This window comes from Sminthopsis crassicaudata, chromosome 2 (assembly GCF_048593235.1).
Source record: "Sminthopsis crassicaudata isolate SCR6 chromosome 2, ASM4859323v1, whole genome shotgun sequence".
NCBI classification, from domain to species: domain Eukaryota; kingdom Metazoa; phylum Chordata; class Mammalia; order Dasyuromorphia; family Dasyuridae; genus Sminthopsis; species Sminthopsis crassicaudata.
In genome coordinates, this window is record NC_133618.1 from 648,739,211 (window position 1) to 648,756,176 (window position 16,966).

At 39.6% G+C, this 16,966-nt stretch overlaps 1 pseudogene; it reads left to right on the top strand.

Moving 5' to 3' along the window:
* Positions 1-3,317: 3,317 nt before the first annotated feature.
* On the top strand, positions 3,318-6,790 carry LOC141558874 (pre-mRNA-splicing factor CWC22 homolog pseudogene; annotated as a pseudogene).
* Positions 6,791-16,966: the final 10,176 nt, after the last annotated feature.

The window sequence follows — 16,966 nt, forward strand, 5'->3', positions numbered from 1 at the left end:
GGACTTGGATCTTCCTGACTCCAGGGTTGGTAGTTTATCGATTGCACCATCCAGATGTCCCAATAATTTTGTTAAAAGGCAAAATTAGCTCTCCAAGACCAAAGAATTCTACTGTTGGTCAAATATAATGAGCCTCTTCAGAATTATTTAACAGTTCTTTGAATATCTGTCTTCACAAATATTTCCCAAACTTTTCTCCAGCTTGGTAGAAATTCCCAGTCTCACAATTCTGCTGCCATAAGCTTTAAGCATTTATGGTCACCTCTATGAAACAACTTCCTTTTCATCCCCTTTAAATAGTTTTCTACCCAATTATATGTAAAGATAATTTAACACATTTATTCTTACTATAAAAATCTTGTTTTAAATTTTCGGGTTCCCCTTTCTTATCTCCAAAATAGTAAGCAATTTGATACAAGTTTAATATGTTCCATCATGAAAAGCATGTTTCCTTATTAGTCATGTTGTGAAAAAATAAACAGAACAAGAGGGAGGAAATAAAATAAAGAATGTGAAAACAGTATGCTTTGATCTGTATTCAGACTCCATCAGTTCTTTTTCTGGGTAACATTTTCCATCATGAGTCTTTTGAATTAATCTTAGATGATCATTGTTTGACTGAGAAGAGCTAAATCTATCAATCACAGTTGTTCATTGAACAATGTTGCTTTTACTGCATAGAGCAGGGTCTGCTCACTTGACTTTGTATCAGCCTATGTGAATGTTTCTAGTTTTGTTTTGTTTTTTTCTGAAATCAGCCTGCTCATCATTCTTGTCACAAATATTATTCTATTGCATTCATATGTTACATTCATATGACAGGTTTAGCTATTCTTAATAGATGAATATCCCCTCTATTTCCAATTCCTCATGCAACAAATTTCATTCAAAGTGGGATTCTAGCTCCTGTAAGCTGCGTCTAATTCAGGCCTGTCTACTCTAGAATCGAATTAGACATTCACAGACAAGTTTTGAAAAAAAAAAAAAAAATCCATAGTCAAAGTGAAAGGATATGAGCCAGAACAGAATTGATTTAGTTAGGTAAAGGTTTTGGTATGGGCCATGTTTCTCCAAAGATCATAAACTGGAATGAGATAATGAGAGGGTAAAGGGAGAGAACTTCAGGGACTTCCTTAAGGGTCACTTGATTTTTGCAGTAAATCAAATCTGCAAACCTGAAAGTAAGAGTATTAGGTATGCAAGGTATTGCACAAACTTTAACATTATATCAATCTCATTGTTTACTTTTACCCAGCCACATTTCACCAACTTTTCCTCCATTTTAGGCTTGGTTAATGCCCTTTCAAGTTAAATAATTGACCATCAATGCAGTAGCTATCCTGATGCCTTTTTCATCTTTGTCCAAGACCTCTGACAGCATAGCTGAAAACAAACATCATACTGAAAAGCATGGAGCAAGCACACAGTGCTGCTTCACTCCACTGGTGACTAAGAAACCATGACAACATCATCATCAAGAACCCATGAAAGCATGGGGGTCACAGAACCGGCATAAAATACTGACAAACTTCTCTGGGCAAAAAAATTTTGCCATGATCTTCTATAGGCCCTCACAACTGAAAGCCTTGGTTAGATCAGTGAATGTTGTATATAGACTTCTGTTGTGCATCTGGCATTTCTCCTATACTTGTCAGGTAGTAAATAGCTTGTCAACCATTCCTTGGTCCTTTCTGAAGCTACACTGGCTTTCAAATCCTCTTCCAAATGATAGTCCAACTAACTATACCATGTGTCTAGAAAATTAGTCTTTGAATGACTGTGGTAGTCGATACCCACAGCAGTGGTCATGTTGTCCAGAGTAAACTTCTTGTTGTTGTTTTTGTTGTTGTTTTTCCCAAGGACAAAACTTGATAGTGTGATTCCCCGAACTCAATGTTTCTGCCTATTTCTCTCTTAAAGTGTGAGCAAAGAAAAATCCCTCTTCTCAGTTTTTTTTCAAAAGTAAAGGTTTGAAGGGGGCAGCTAGGTGGCCCAGTGGATAGAGCACCAGCCCTGAACTCAGGAGGACCCGAGTTCAAATCTGGTCTCAGACACTTAACACTTCCTAGCTGTGACCCTGGGCAAGTCACTTAACCCCAGCTTCAAAAAAAAAAAAAAAAAAAAAGCCAAGCTGAATTGTTTGATAGGATTGTGATTTGTTTTGTTTGTTTTCTGATCTGTAAGTGAAGTATTCATTTTAGGATTAGGCTGAGGCTTCTTTAACAAAAAGATCTTCAAGGATTACTAACTTCATTAACACTTTCCTTTCTAAAATTCCTCTTTCCTTCTTAGAATTTTCCCGAATTCTACCGCCAGGGAATATAAGCAACCTTACCCTTCCTGCAATTCAACAGAATACACAATACTTAACTGACAAGTTGCTTTTGAAAGCAATTTTTTGAACTTCAAATTTAAATACAAAATGGGAAAAGCAAAAAATTGCCGGGTACACAGCAGATGCTGATTTCCCAGGGAGTTATCCAGATGTCCCTGTTAGATGTTCATCAGGAAGAAGTAAAGAGGAATCAAGCTTAATAGTGCTCTTGGACACGTGCATGGAAGGCAGTTCCATCTACTTAAAGGTCATAGGACCTACATTGCATGCAGGTATTTCTTCCTGATAAACATCTAACAGTCCCCCCCAGGAACATCTGGATAACTCCTTGGGAAATAAGAGTGATACCTTAATGGAAGTCTGTTGTGTACCCGACAATTTCTTGCTTTTCCAAGTTTGTATTTAAATTTGAAATTAAAAAAAAAAAAATTGCTCTCCAAAGCAGATATTGAGTATTCTGTTGAATGGAAGGAAAAGGCAAGGTGGCTTACTTTCCTTTGGGGTAGAGTTGGGGGAAATTCTAAGAAGGAAAGAGGAATTTCAAAAAGGAGAGTGTCTTCCTGTCATCAATTTAGACTCTGGGGACACTGAAGCTGAAGGAAGCCCACAATAGCCCTTTTCATTCCGTGACAGCCTTGAAAGACAAAGGCTTGGAACTGGAGGCACGGGATCCGACTTGTGAATTCCGGATCCAGCAAAGTCCCAGAAAAAGAACTTTCTTCCGCCAATAAGATGAGTTAGCACCTTCTCTGAACCTGATAATTACACCCTCTGGTAACCTTTCTGTTTCTAGGCTTATTCAGGTTCCTTTGGCCAATAACTGATGTTTCAGTTGTTGGGCCAGGCGGGAATTGACAACTGCCGTCTGAGTTCACACCAACTTGGGCTGAGAACTCAGATAAGAAGAGTTCCACCCTTCCTCTGGGGGAGGGACTTACTCCACTATAAAAACTCCTCAATGCCAGAACTGGTTTAGGCTTGGTCTCCTTGAGGCTGAGTTTGGAAGCTTGCTCTGGGCAATAAGTGCGGAGCTGAAGGAGCTTCCCCAAAAAAGCGACTCTTCAAAACAGTTCTTTTGCCTTGGAGCGCTCGGTGTTGTGCTGGAGCTCCAGGGAAATTTTCTCCTGCCAGGAGAGCAAACCGGACTGCCAGATTATCGAACGCGTGCTGACAGTTTTGGAGCAGTTTGTGTACAGCCTCAGACCACTGCAGAGGGGAGCAAACAACCGAGAATGAAAAGCAGCATGGCCCGGATAAAGCCTAATCCTGGTGGTGAGAGAAGGGAGCGTTACCCCAGGCGTTCTCCGGGAGAGGGAGATGAAGAACAGAAGCCATTCCCTGGAGACAGACATCACCACAGGTCACGTCAAGAACGTTCAAGGCGAAGACATTTGCGTGACAGGACCGGGGGATCTCCAAGGAGGGGTACTGGAAACTGTACGGGGAGAGAGAGCGCCAGAGCTTCTGGTCGGAAAAGGTACAGAAACCCCCCTTCTCCAGACAGCAGTACGGAAAGAGTTCCGACAACTCGGAGTTCGCGTGTGCCGGACGGGCCTCCCACCAAGAAGAAGAAAGGCGCCGTGGATCCGCCCTTCCCACGCACACGTGGCGCCTATATTCCTGCAGCAGAGCTGCGGTTGATGCAGGAGCGGATTTCGGATCTAAACGTCTTGGTGGCCCAAAGGATGAGCTGGGAGGCCTTAAAGAAGTCCATCAACCGTCTTATCAACGAAGCGAACGTTGCCAACATCGGCATGATCGCTCAGGAACTCCTCCGCGCAGACATCGGCAGGGGAAGGGGACTGTTGTGTCGCTCCGTGTTGCGAGCGCTAAGGGAACGTCCAGACTTTTCCCAGGTTTATGCGGCTCTCGTGGCCGTTATCAATTCCCAGTTCCCCGACATTGGAGAACTTATCCTCTGGAAGGTCATCCGCAACTTTCGGAAGGGCTATCACAGAAACGATGTGCTGGCTTGTCTGACGGCTTCGAGATTCGCGGCCCACCTCGTTAATCAGAACGTGGCCCATGGACTCTTGTGTTTAGAGATGCTCGCCTTACTTCTGGAGACACCAACGGAGAATAGCGTCCAAGTGGCCATTGCGATTCTCCAAGAATGCGGCCTCAAATTAACCCTGCTCTCCCCCGGGGGAATCAACGCCATCTTTGAGCGCCTCGGCCTCATTCTCTACGAAGCTGACATTGACAAACGACTTCAATCCCTGATTGAAGTGATGCTTGCCCTCCGTAAGGACGGATTCAAGGACCATCCGGCTATTTTGGAAGGACTCGATCTGGTAGAGGAGCAAGACCAGTTCACGCACCTGCTTCCACTGGAAGACGATTATAATCCCGAGGATGAGCTCAATGTCTTCAGTCTGGATCCAAACTTCGTCGAAAACGAACTGAAATACGCAGGTACCGGGAAAGAAGTTCTTGGTGAAGGGGACAGTGATTCGCACGCAGACCAAGATGCTGCAAGTAGCGAAGAAGCTGAGGAGCAAGAGGGAGACGGGCGTGAGGAGGAAGAAGGACGGAGGGTCTCTAGCCGGGACAAAACAGACCTCGATCGGGAGGCACTTCGTCGCACAGTTTATCTTGCCATCCGGTCCAGTTTAGATTTTGAAGAATGCGCTCACAAACTGCTGAAACTGCGGTTCCCAGGCAGCCGGACAAAAGAATTTTGCCGCATGATAGTCGACTGCTGTGCCCAACAGGGCCCGGGGGAGAATTTCTTTGGCTTGTTGGCAGGGCGTTTCTGCAGGCTGAAAAGGGAGTTCTTGGAATCCTTTGAGACTATTTTCCAGGAACAGTACGCTACCATCCATCGTTTGAGAAGCAAAAAAGTGAGAAATGTTGCCATGATGTTTGCTCATCTCTTCTACACCGACGCGCTTCCGTGGAGCGCTCTTGAATGTCTAACTCTGAATGAAGAAACTTCGACTTCCAGGAGAGTCTTTATCAAAACATTTTTCCAAGAACTTTGTGAATGCATGGGCCTTCCTCGTCTGAATGCCAGACTGAAGGATGAAACATTGCAGCCGTTCTTGGAGGGATTATTTCCCCGAGATCATCCAAGAAACACTCGGTTTGCCATCAACTTCTTTACTTGCATCGGTCTCGGAGTTTTAACGGATGAATTGCGAGAACATCTGAAAAATGCACGCAAGCTCTTCAGGGCAAAGAAACGGCATGCCGAGTCTGCGGATTCCTCCTCCTCTTCGTCCTGGTCTTCGGACTCCGATTCCTCGGGCTCCGATTCTGACAGCAGCGAGAGCAGCTGGGATTCTTCCAGGGCACGTGAATGCTCATCCAGGAGTAGCCTTAGTTCTGATTCGGATAAAAAGCAAAGAAAAAAAAGCACAAAGGATGAAAAAAAGAAGAACAAAACAGTTTAGAAAAAGAGTAGTGAAATTCACAATGTGACCTGAATTGACCTTTGTATACAGTATTAGTTTGTTTTATACATTTCGATGGGTTTTCTTTGAAAGGATTTTATAATCAGTTTTTCCGATCTCCCCTGAAAAAAATGAAATTCTCTCCTTTTGGTTAAACATCTTTGAAGAGAACACTTTCAGTAAAAGAGAACATAATGTTTGCCTATATGTTGTGAATAAGACTGTTAAACTTTCATTGAGTCAGTGCATTTGTCAGCGACAAAAATATTTTTATAAATGTTTTTTGGTGGTCTGAAGACATAATAATATAGTGAATCATTGTTTTTGTTGCAGTTTTTGAAAATTAGAGACTTAATTCCAAGTTGTATGTTACATTTTGTCCAAATAAAGGGGAGCATAGCTTTTTCTCCATCCCCGGAGTAGTTTGTAGGTTGGGTGACTATTATCTTTAAATGATTCTCATCTTACATTATATAAAAGTTTAAGACTTCATTTACTTTCCTGATAATATATTGTACACATGGATTTCATAATAAAGCTTTGAGGTTTTTTTTTTTCTTATTTTATTTTATTTTTTTTATTTTTTTATTTTTTTTATTCATTTTTCCAAATTATCCCCTCCCTCCCTCCACTCCCTCCCCCCCCCCCCATGGCAGGTAATCCCATACATTTTACATGTGTTACAATATAACCTAGATACAATATATGTGTGTAAATACCTTTTTCTTGTTGCACATTAATTATTAGCTTCCGAAGGTATAAGTAACCTGGGTAGATAGACAGTAGTGCTAACAATTTACATTTGCTTCCCAGTGTTCCTTCTCTGGGTATAGTTATTTCTGTCCATCATTGATTAACTGGAAGTGAGTTGGATCTTCTTTATGTTGAAGATTTCCACTTCCATCAGAATACATCCTCATACAGTATTGTTGTTGAAGTGTACAGTGATCTTCTGGTTCTGCTCATTTCACCCAGCAACAGTTGATTTAAGTCTCTCCAAGCCTCTCTGTATTCCTCCTGCTGGTCATTTCTTACAGAGCATTTATTTGAGTTTTTAAAACACTTTTAAAAAGTCATTTCTTTAAAAATAAATAAATGAATGGATAGATAGATAGATACACTTGTACAGTCTCTGCTACTTCCTCTGCTGCCATGAAGGTTACTCCTTTACTCATCTAGCCAAGGGAAAGTCTATGCAGGGTCCACAGACCATGAGAAGTGTCCACCATCAGCTGTTGCCAGAGACCAAGATATGAAGCTTGTGGGATGATCTTGTGAGGGGGACAAATATTTCTACTAGTTCAGAAAAAGATGAGAGAGAAAAAGATGAAGGGGGTTTTGCTTGTGAAGCAGATAGAGGCATTCAGGACTAGTGAAACTATTAGGAAAAGAGCAAGACCTTTCCTTACTCCCGTAGGGCTCATTACACTTCCTCAGACACCTCACCTACCAGGTCTCTGTTCTTCAGACTTATTGTCTGGACAGTCCATCCTTATCTTCCCAATTTATATCCTGAGATTTTTCATTCACTCTGTATGTAGTAAAGTCCCTGCTAAGTCTCATAGCTAAAAACAAAAAATGAAAATGGACCCTCATCTTTAGGTGCTTACATTTTGCTGGGGAAAATATCTAAGTCCTTCATTATCCTTAGTGACCTTAGCCTCTGAAGTCTCAGTTGAATTGAGCTGCTCTAGCTATACAAAATCTCTTTTGCCTGGGAAAGATTCCCTGCTTTGGGTTATGGAAGATGTTTTTCTTGTGGATCAGACCTCTGCTTCCAAAAGAGGAGAGAGAAATGGAAAGTAAATGAGGAACTGGCAATAGTTCAGTTTGGATTTAATGTTGAGGACATGAAGACATTTAATGTGAAATACCTGGAAAGGTAGGGTGGATGGAGGCAGATGATGGAGGGCCTAAAATGCTACTTTGTATTTTACCTAAGAAACAGTGAAGGATGTTTGAAGATTGGGGAATAGGGTAATGACAATATCTTAGGATAATTCTTGCATTAACTCTGTGGAAGATGAGTAGAAAAAAGAAAAGACAGAAAACCAGCAGACCCATTGAGGTTTTATAAGAATTTTCTAGCAGAGGTTCTAAGGGTCTAACCTACTGTAATCATTTTCTAAGTATCAAATGACACAAAGTTAAAGAGATTTTTGTGATGAGTTTTAATTTAATACTTGACCAATAGGGTCATCATTGGTTAAGAAGTCTCCATCTATATTTCTTCTTATTAATTTATTTTTCTATTTCTCATTTAATGTACTTTGGTTTTTCACCTCCTACTCTCTCATTATATCAGTTTTGTGTTGAAGTTCTTTTTTCATTTCTGCTAAGTTTAATGGATTTATTTTTAAAATATTCTTATTTACAGTTTCAATCTGATACTCTCTCTCTCTTGAGTCCTTTCCTCAGCCATTATAAAGAATAGCAATAATCATTAAAAAATGAGTAGCCATTCAAAACAGAGCTTTATATCAAACAAAATGCTATCATCAGTTCTCTCTCTGAATATGGCTAACATTTTTCACCATGAATCCTTTGGCATTGTCCTAGATCATTGTATTTATCACAGCACCAAAGTCTTTCACAGTGGTATAGTTATCATATTGCAGTTACTGTGTACAATGTATTCCAGGTGCTTTCCCCCCCTCCCACTTCACTTTTTCTCAATTCATACAAGTCTTTCCAGGTTTTCCAAAAACCATTCTCTTTGTCATTTCTTACAGCCAAATAGTATTTTATCAAAAACATATACTGCAACTTGTTTAGCAGTTCTTGCCAGGGGGTTCCCAGCCATTTTAATATCATGGTTTGATGTAATGGATCCCTTTAGCAGTCTTTCAAGAACTATTTTAAAAATAATGCTTTTAAATATTTCAATAAAAACTAAATTTCTTGAATCCAGAAGGGAAAATCTTTCCCGCCTGGTGCATGCCTCACCCTGAAATTTCACAGATTTTTGAGGGTCGCAGGATGCCAAGCTAAGAATTTCTAGGTAAAAGCAATAGAGAGGTTAGCACACTCCATTTGCCTATTCCTCAGGAACAGAAATGAACCCAAGAATACCCAATAGAAAGAATGAAGCTATATCCATATGAGCAAGAAAACTCAGTGGTTGAAGCTGCACTCCTCCCTGTAAATCATCTATTTCTTGGACTAATTTCCTGACTAAGTTTATCTCCCAACAACAGAAACTTTGGTGTATTTCATTTTCAGAAAAGTCCTCTTCCAGAATTAGACTTGGAGATGCATTATCCAGACACTTTTTCTTTTTTTTTATTTATTTATTTATTTATTAAAATTATATATATATTTTTTGTAATATTATCCCTTGTATTCATTTTTCTAAATTATTGCCCCCTCCCTTTATTCCCTCCCCCCGATGACAGGCAATCCCATACATTTTACATGTGTTACAATATAGTCTAGGTACAATACATGTGTGTGAATATCATTTTCTTGTTGCACAATAAACATTAGAATCCGAAGGTACATGCAACCTGGGCAGACAGATATTAGTGCTAACAATTTACATTCACTTCCCAGTGTTTCTTCTCTGGGTGTAGCTACCTCTGTCCATCATTGATCAACTGGAAGTGAGTTGGATCTTCTTTATGTTGAAGATTTCCACTTCCATCAGAATACATCCTCATACAGTATTGTTGTTGAAGTGTACAGTGATCTTCTGGTTCTGCTCATTTCATTCAGCATCAGTTGATTTAAGTCTCTCCAGGCCTCTCTGTATTCCTCCTGCTGGTCATTTCTTACAGAGCAATAATATTCCATAACCTTCATATACCACAATTTACCCAACCATTCTCCAACTGATGGACATCCATTCATCTTCCAGTTTCTAGCTACAACAAAAAGAGCTGCCACAAACATTTTGGCACATATATGTCTCTTTCTGCTCTTTAGTATTTCTTTGGGATATAATCCCAGTAGTAGCGCTGCTGGGTCAAAGGGTATGCACAGTTTGACAACTTTTTGGGCATAATTCCAGATTGCTCTCCAGAATGGCTGGATTCTTTCGCAACTCCACCAGCAATGTATTAGTGTCCCAGTTTCCCCACATCCCCTCCAACATTCATCATTATTTGTTCCTGTCATCTTAGCCAATCTGACAGGAGACACGCTTTTTCTTAAACTGAGTCAAAGAGGTTGTCTTTTTTGGTTTTGAAGACTGTCTAACTCTTTGACTTCAAAAGCAAATTTAAGTGAGGAGAAGAAATGTAATGCTATGTACTGGCTTGACTCATTTTTATCCTAGTCATACAAAGGAGTAACCTCAGGTGAGTCCCTACCTTTTGCCATTTTGTTTCTGGCTCCCCCTAACAATTGTCCAACCTACCTACCTTTCTAGCTTCAGTCATGATCCAGTCAAATTGAACAACCAAAGTCTAATTCTCCTACCCCAGGGACTTTGCTCAGGCATTCTTGCTGCCTCTGTGTTATTTGTAACAGAATGTTAAACATTCAGACATACATATATGTTATATCAAAATATCATTTTTCAGCTTTCCTGCATTCTAGACTCCTCCATATAGATCCTTGCTACAAGTTCTACCTTTTGTCCTATGCCAGTACATAAGTTTTTTCAAAATAATCGATAAGAACAAGTTTTTTTCCTTGACTAAATACAGTTTGCTTCTTTCTCGTTGAGGCATGAGCTTGTTTCAGAAGAAAAGGGCAGAAAAATTTTGGATAGGGACAGGAACCTTTCTTTCCCTTATTAGATCAAGGATCTTTTTTAGACAATTAAAATCTTTATTGAAAATCAGATTTTACAATACATTTTTACAAGAAAAAAATAGAACTGGAAATACGCACAGAACATGAAATCTTTCCTTATATTCTTCACTACATGAATTTTGTATATCCAATAAGATTATAATTTAAAACAATAAAAATATTCCTTTTTACACTTCTTATAATATAGGTTAACATTTTATATTATTGAATCTATTTCTTTTACCTCCCTTTTTCCTGGTTTCTATCCTTTTGGTCTTCCAAATTAATTTTGTGGTTTTTTTTCTAACTCTTTACAACACTCTATAGCGATTTAATTGTGATGACATGAAATAGATAGATTTAAGTAAAGCTAATATTTTATTTTCTGGTGACTTTCTGTCTGGAAGAAATCTGGAAAGATTCACATAAGTTGAAACACAAAATACCCAAGAAAGAAGCTAAGATCAATAGAATTTTAGAAATGTTTGGGTTTGATAGAATTTTGAAGGAAACGGAATGAAGATAGAAAGGAATATACCTTTTTTCTCACTAGTACATGGCACCTACACAAAATTGACCATCTTATTTGGGTATAAGAACATAACACTCAAACTCAGAAAAACATTCTTCTCTGTATTGTAAAGTTCAAACTTCTTACACCTTCTTATTACCAGACTTATTTGGATGCTTTTGATTGATGTCAATTTTCCTTCTATCAAATTATTATTTCAATTGTTGAAGAGGGGGCTTGATTGGGGCTAACAGAGAGTTGAACCAAGAGAAAAAATAACAGAGATCTTCTGACTAGAGAGCACAAAAGCTCATATTTTATACCTAAGAAACTAGTGAGATCAGATTCCTTCAGTCAACCTTGATGAAGATGATCCCTGACCAGATAAAAAGGAAGAAGCCAGAGGCTGCTGCCATCAGTCAGGGCAAGCCAGTGGTCTGCAGTAATACCACCTTGTTTTCCAGAAACCACAAAGTTGGTACAGCCAACAGGGTGTAAATTTTGGGGAACAATGTCATTGATAAACTTTCACATCCAGGGGGTGCTGTTGCTGTTGCTGGGACTCTGGTTACTGTTCAACCAAAGTAAAGTATACTGTTTACAAAGTAGTAGCAATATTGTGGGATGTTCAGCTGTGAATTATTTTGCTATTCTCAGAAATACAATGATCCAAGACTACTCCAAAGGAGACTCCTCAGAGAAAGAACTGATTATGTCTAAATATATATATATATATATGCATACTTATAACGTGCTCTCCCTGCAGTTACAATTACTACTCTGTCCTAGACCCACCAGAGTAGCTTTGATCACTGACCTTTGCAGTGTGAACTCTACCCGGATCGCTTCCTCTGAGGCCTTCAAAGGTCTCTGGCCACAATCTCTTGAATCTATAGCTTAATAACCGGTAGCGCACTCAAGAACAGCCATGTGTAATCTTAAAAGCCTTTATTATACCTACTCACATAATGCCCTGACTGATGCCCTGACTTGTTGGTTCCCTAGTAAACACCTGGTCAGAAGACCCATGTGTTCACTACCAAAATCCTTACCTCTTTTGGCTATCCACCTTGGCTTGGCCACCCAGGCTAGGGAGCCAGGTTAAAGAGAGTGACTGCTGCCTGCAGTGGGCTTATAAAGGGCCTGTGAGGTCACACACACAGCCAATCAGTGAGAGAGTCACCCATTATGAAGCTATCTCAAAATGGACAGGATCCCACCTACAAGGCAGTCCTAATATCCACAGAAATTACTTCTGGACCACTCAATCTCCCGATGCACTGTGACGCTGCCCATTTAAAGGGCTCTTACAATTCCCTTTCTCTTGTTTTGCGGGAACCGCACATCTCATCAAGCTAAACTTTTAGCACCAGCTATAGTTCACTCTATCCATGAGATGACAGAGTGTTATGCCCAAGGAGGTACAAAGCAGCAGATCAGTAAACAGAAGTTTGAAAGACAATAAGAACCAGGCTCAACAGTGGCCCAAGTGTTCAACCCATTCATCAAAGTCATACTCGAGATAATATGCCAAAGAGGTTGGATGCCAATGAGGTAGGATGTCAACACTGAGGCGGGAAGTCAACAAGGTAAAACATCATAATTCTAGTTAACAAATATCAGTGAGGTAGGTTGTCACAATTCTAGTTACATTTATCACAATTCTAGACCAATTCTAGTTTCTTACAATTCTCTATTGCACTTTTCACAATCCTAGAGCAATTCTAGCTTATCACAATTCTCTATTGCCCTTTTCACAATCCTAGAACAATTCTAGTTTCACAGGTGCACATAAGCAAAGTCATGTCCAGTAACATTGTCTCAATAACAACGGCAGGTGAGTGCATTGGTTTTTCACCCACTAATTTAAAAGCATAGTCCTTCAATAGAAAGCATAGGACAAAGCCTCTTCCCAGGCCACCATATGGCTAGTAGCCACAGGAGAAGCCAGCAGGCCCATTGTCCATTTATAGTCTTTATATTGCATATCACCCAAGACAGTCCATTTCAGCTGCAACACTGGAACTGGGTCTGATGTCTCTGGTGTCACGGTCAGGAGGGACATTGCTGTCATCAGCGTCTGAAGGGCTGCAGACATCTGGCTGGTCCCTCTGAGCGGTTATCTGGTCCTTCTCTTGGATCCCCAGGTTACAAATGTCTCTGGTGGTGATGAACTCTACTGCTGGATCTGCACCTAGGAAGGAATGTACCCAGGGCCCAACTTGGGCCTTTCCAAATGCCATCCAGGCCTTTCCACATCACAGTGGAAACAAAGTTGTTGTCAAATAGATGAACAAAAGTCAAAAGTTAGTCAGTCTGTCACTTAGCTGCACTTTCTGTTTATGCCCGAAGTGCATTGCTACGGTAAAAGGCAAAGAAATTAAAAATGTGAAACCAAAATAACTTTAAAATGTAAAATCAAAATACTTTGAAGATGTAAAATCAAAAGTGTTTAATAATGTAAAATCAAAATTTTAAAATTGCAAGCAATCACATATATGTATTGCCACATCTTGTACATATCCCAAAATTCCCTTCTCTTGTTTAGAAGAGAAGATCTTGGGGATATAGTCTGTGCAGTAATGACTTTACTAATAGGATAAGAAATTCCAATGGAATGGGCAAAGTCAAATTCAACGCAAAAACACCTAAAGGCAAAGTATTTGTAAGCCAATCCATAAACTGTCTTAAATGCATGTGAAATTTCTACAATGGAAAAATGGTTGATCACATGTCTAGCTGCTTCTCCAGATTGGAATGAAGCCATAATGTCCATTGGTCTTAAAACATTAAATTTCAAACCATAAGGGTTTTGTGCTATAGGGAGTATAGCTCTGAAAATGGACATGTAGGGTATATTTATCTGAGTGCTTTCTCACTCGCTCTCAAAGTTCTTAAAAGAGCTGCTAACTTTTCAGTGGCCTGCCACTTATACAGTTAATGAAAAAAGAATACTCAGCTATATCCCTGAATTCTTTTGCCTAAAAATCAAAGTTTGAGTTTCTGATACCGAATTGTACTTCAGGAGTGTGAATCAATAAATCTGATATCACTTTTCCTCCTGGGTCAAAGATCACACACTGTCTATTTATTCTAGTGATTAAAACAGCAATTTTCCAATCCATTCTAAACATAAACACTGTTTTATAAGTACCCGTAGGGGGGTGGGAAATCACACCCACCTGTGGAAGTGAAAAATCCACGAGGTAAGAAAAGAGGAGTTCCAACTCTCCAAAGACTATCCTAGCAGTTTTACAAGTATAAAACTCCACTCTCTCTAACTACAAGGTCTTATCCCTGTAAGGTTTCTTAGAAATTAACTGAACTGTATTTTTTAAATTTTTCTGATTATACTCAATACCCCACAATTCCTTTTTGCCTTGGGGCATAAAGCCTACTCCAGTCTTTTGAAATGAAGACACAGGAGTCTTAAATGGATTAATGGGCAGTGCTGATGATATTATCGCCCTTCCTTTTCCTCCTCCCCCTTCTCCCTTGGCCCGAAAAGGTGAGGCAGAGGGAAGAGGAATTGGAAAATTCCCCAAAGGCTGATTTAAAATCCAACTCGAGCTTTGCACATAAAAAAAACTAAACTTCTTCTCAATGGAATAGTAATCAATACATTCCTTAAAACAACAATATACAAGGTAAACCAACAAAACGCTAAGAAGAATTTCTACAACTGAAGTCCATGTGGTTCGTTTATTTCCTTTCTTAGTTTTAGCCACTGGTTTGAACTCTTCCTGTTCTATCTGTAGTAACCTAGCTTTTTCTTCTTTCTCTATCTCCATCTGTAGTTTAACCTGCAATTCCAGCAACTCTTGCTGTCTCATTTTATACTCTATACTGTCATACAAACACATTAGCTCTAGGTTGCTCCCTCTCCGAGCTATATTTAATGGGTGTGGGGATAGCCTTCTGGGAGCTTGATTACAAGCTTCCTGCTGTTCTTCAATGGTGATCTTTGTTAAAAAGATCTTCCATCTGGCTCTTTAACCTCTTTATATAAGCATTATGTTCAGCTGTGTCCTTGAGCCTGATCCCAGAGTTACCTGGGTCCATATTGCTTCTCTGTCTTCCCTCTTAAGTGGCGTTTCTACCGGATCTTTCAGAATCTTAATTCTGAATATTAAATATTTTCAAAACCTGATAATTCCTGATGCATCCAGGTTGAGAGCCATTTGTAATTGTGAAAAGTGCAACAGAGAATTTTAAGAAACTAGAATTGGTCTAGAATTGTGATAAATGTAATTAGAATTGTGACAACCTACCTCACTGATATTTGTTAACTAGAATTGTGATGTTTTACCTTGTTGACTTCCCGCCTCAGTGTTGACATCCTACCTCATTGGCATCCAACCTCTTTGGCATATTATCTCGAGTATGACTTTGATGAATGGGTTGAACACTTGGGCCACTGTTGAGCCTGGTTCTTATTGTCATACTTCTGTTTACTGATCTGCTGCTTTGTACCTCCTTGGGCATAACACTCTGTCATCTCATGGATAGAGTGAACTATAGCTGGTGCTAAAAGTTTAGCTTGGTGAGATGTGCGGTTCCCGCAAAACAAGAGAAAGGGAATTGTAAGAGCCCTTTAAATGGGTGCCACAGTGCATCGGGAGATTGAGTGGTCCAGAAGTAATTTCTATGGATATTAGGACTGCCTTGTAGGTGGGATCCTGTCCATTTTGAGATAGCTTCAAAATGGGTGACTCTCTCGCTGATTGGCTGTGTGTGTGACCTCACAGACCCTTTATAAGCCCACTGCAGGCAGCAGTCACTCTCTTTAACCTGGCTCCCTAGCCTGGGTGGCAAAGCCAAGGTGGATAGCCAAAAGAGGTAAGGATTTTGGTAGTGAACACATGGGTCTTCTGACCAGGTGTTCACTAGGGAACCAACAAGTCAGGGCATCAGTCAGGGCATTATGTGAGTAGGTATAATAAAGGCTTTTAAGATTACACATGGCTGTTCTTGAGTGCGCTACCGGTTATTAAGCTATAGATTCAAGAGATTGTGGCCAGAGACCTTTGAAGGCCTCAGAGGAGGCGAGCCGGGTAGAGTTCACACTGCAAAGGACAGTGATCAAAGCTACTCTGGTGGGTCTAGGACAGACTAGTAATTGTAACTGCCACGTTACACATACTATCCCCCCTTTTTTTTGGGATATTTTTTCAGGGTAGGGTAGAGGAAATCAACATTGTCTTTCCCAACATGACTTTCATGTAAATGTTTCCCATAACTTTATATGTGTCTTCTCAGTTGGGGAGGAAGGAAGAAGAGAGAGAATTTGGAACTCAGATTTTAGAAACAAATGTTGAAAAAAAAAGTTTTATATGTAACTGAGGAAAATAAAAATATTAAAACATAAAAAAATGAAAATGCCTGAATTCTTTGAAGTAAACCATACCGCATCTCTCACAATTCACACACACATTGATGAACTTGTTAAAAAGCAAGATTGGTCTAGAAGAGAAAACCATTTCTCTGAGATGAAAGCAAATATCAAAACTTGTATTTCAAGGGCATTATTTAAACTCATCACAGGACACAATATATAAATAATTTGCAATGATTTCATCTGTGTAACCTATATTACATTGCTTGCCTTTTGAAAGAAGGGGAAATGAGGGAGGAAAAGAAATTTGAAACTCAAAATGTATAAAAATGAAGGCTTAAATTTATTGCATATAATTGGGAGGGTTTGGGGCATTTTAAAAAAATTAATTGAAAACATTATTTTATGGAATTGGAACATATTTAATAAATTTACTTTTAAGAAAGAATCAGTTCAGTAGGATGAGAGAGGAGATTATAACTTGTAAAAATGTTGTATCCCTTCCCAGTCACCAGAAAGTAATCTGGAAATAGGAGTATGCACTAGTGTGTCCAAAGCACACCATTTTTGACTTGTTAAACAAAGCAAGTCTCTAAATGGCGAAAGAATATTAGGTGCCATGGATCAGGGGAGTCCCTTCTAAAGATCATAGT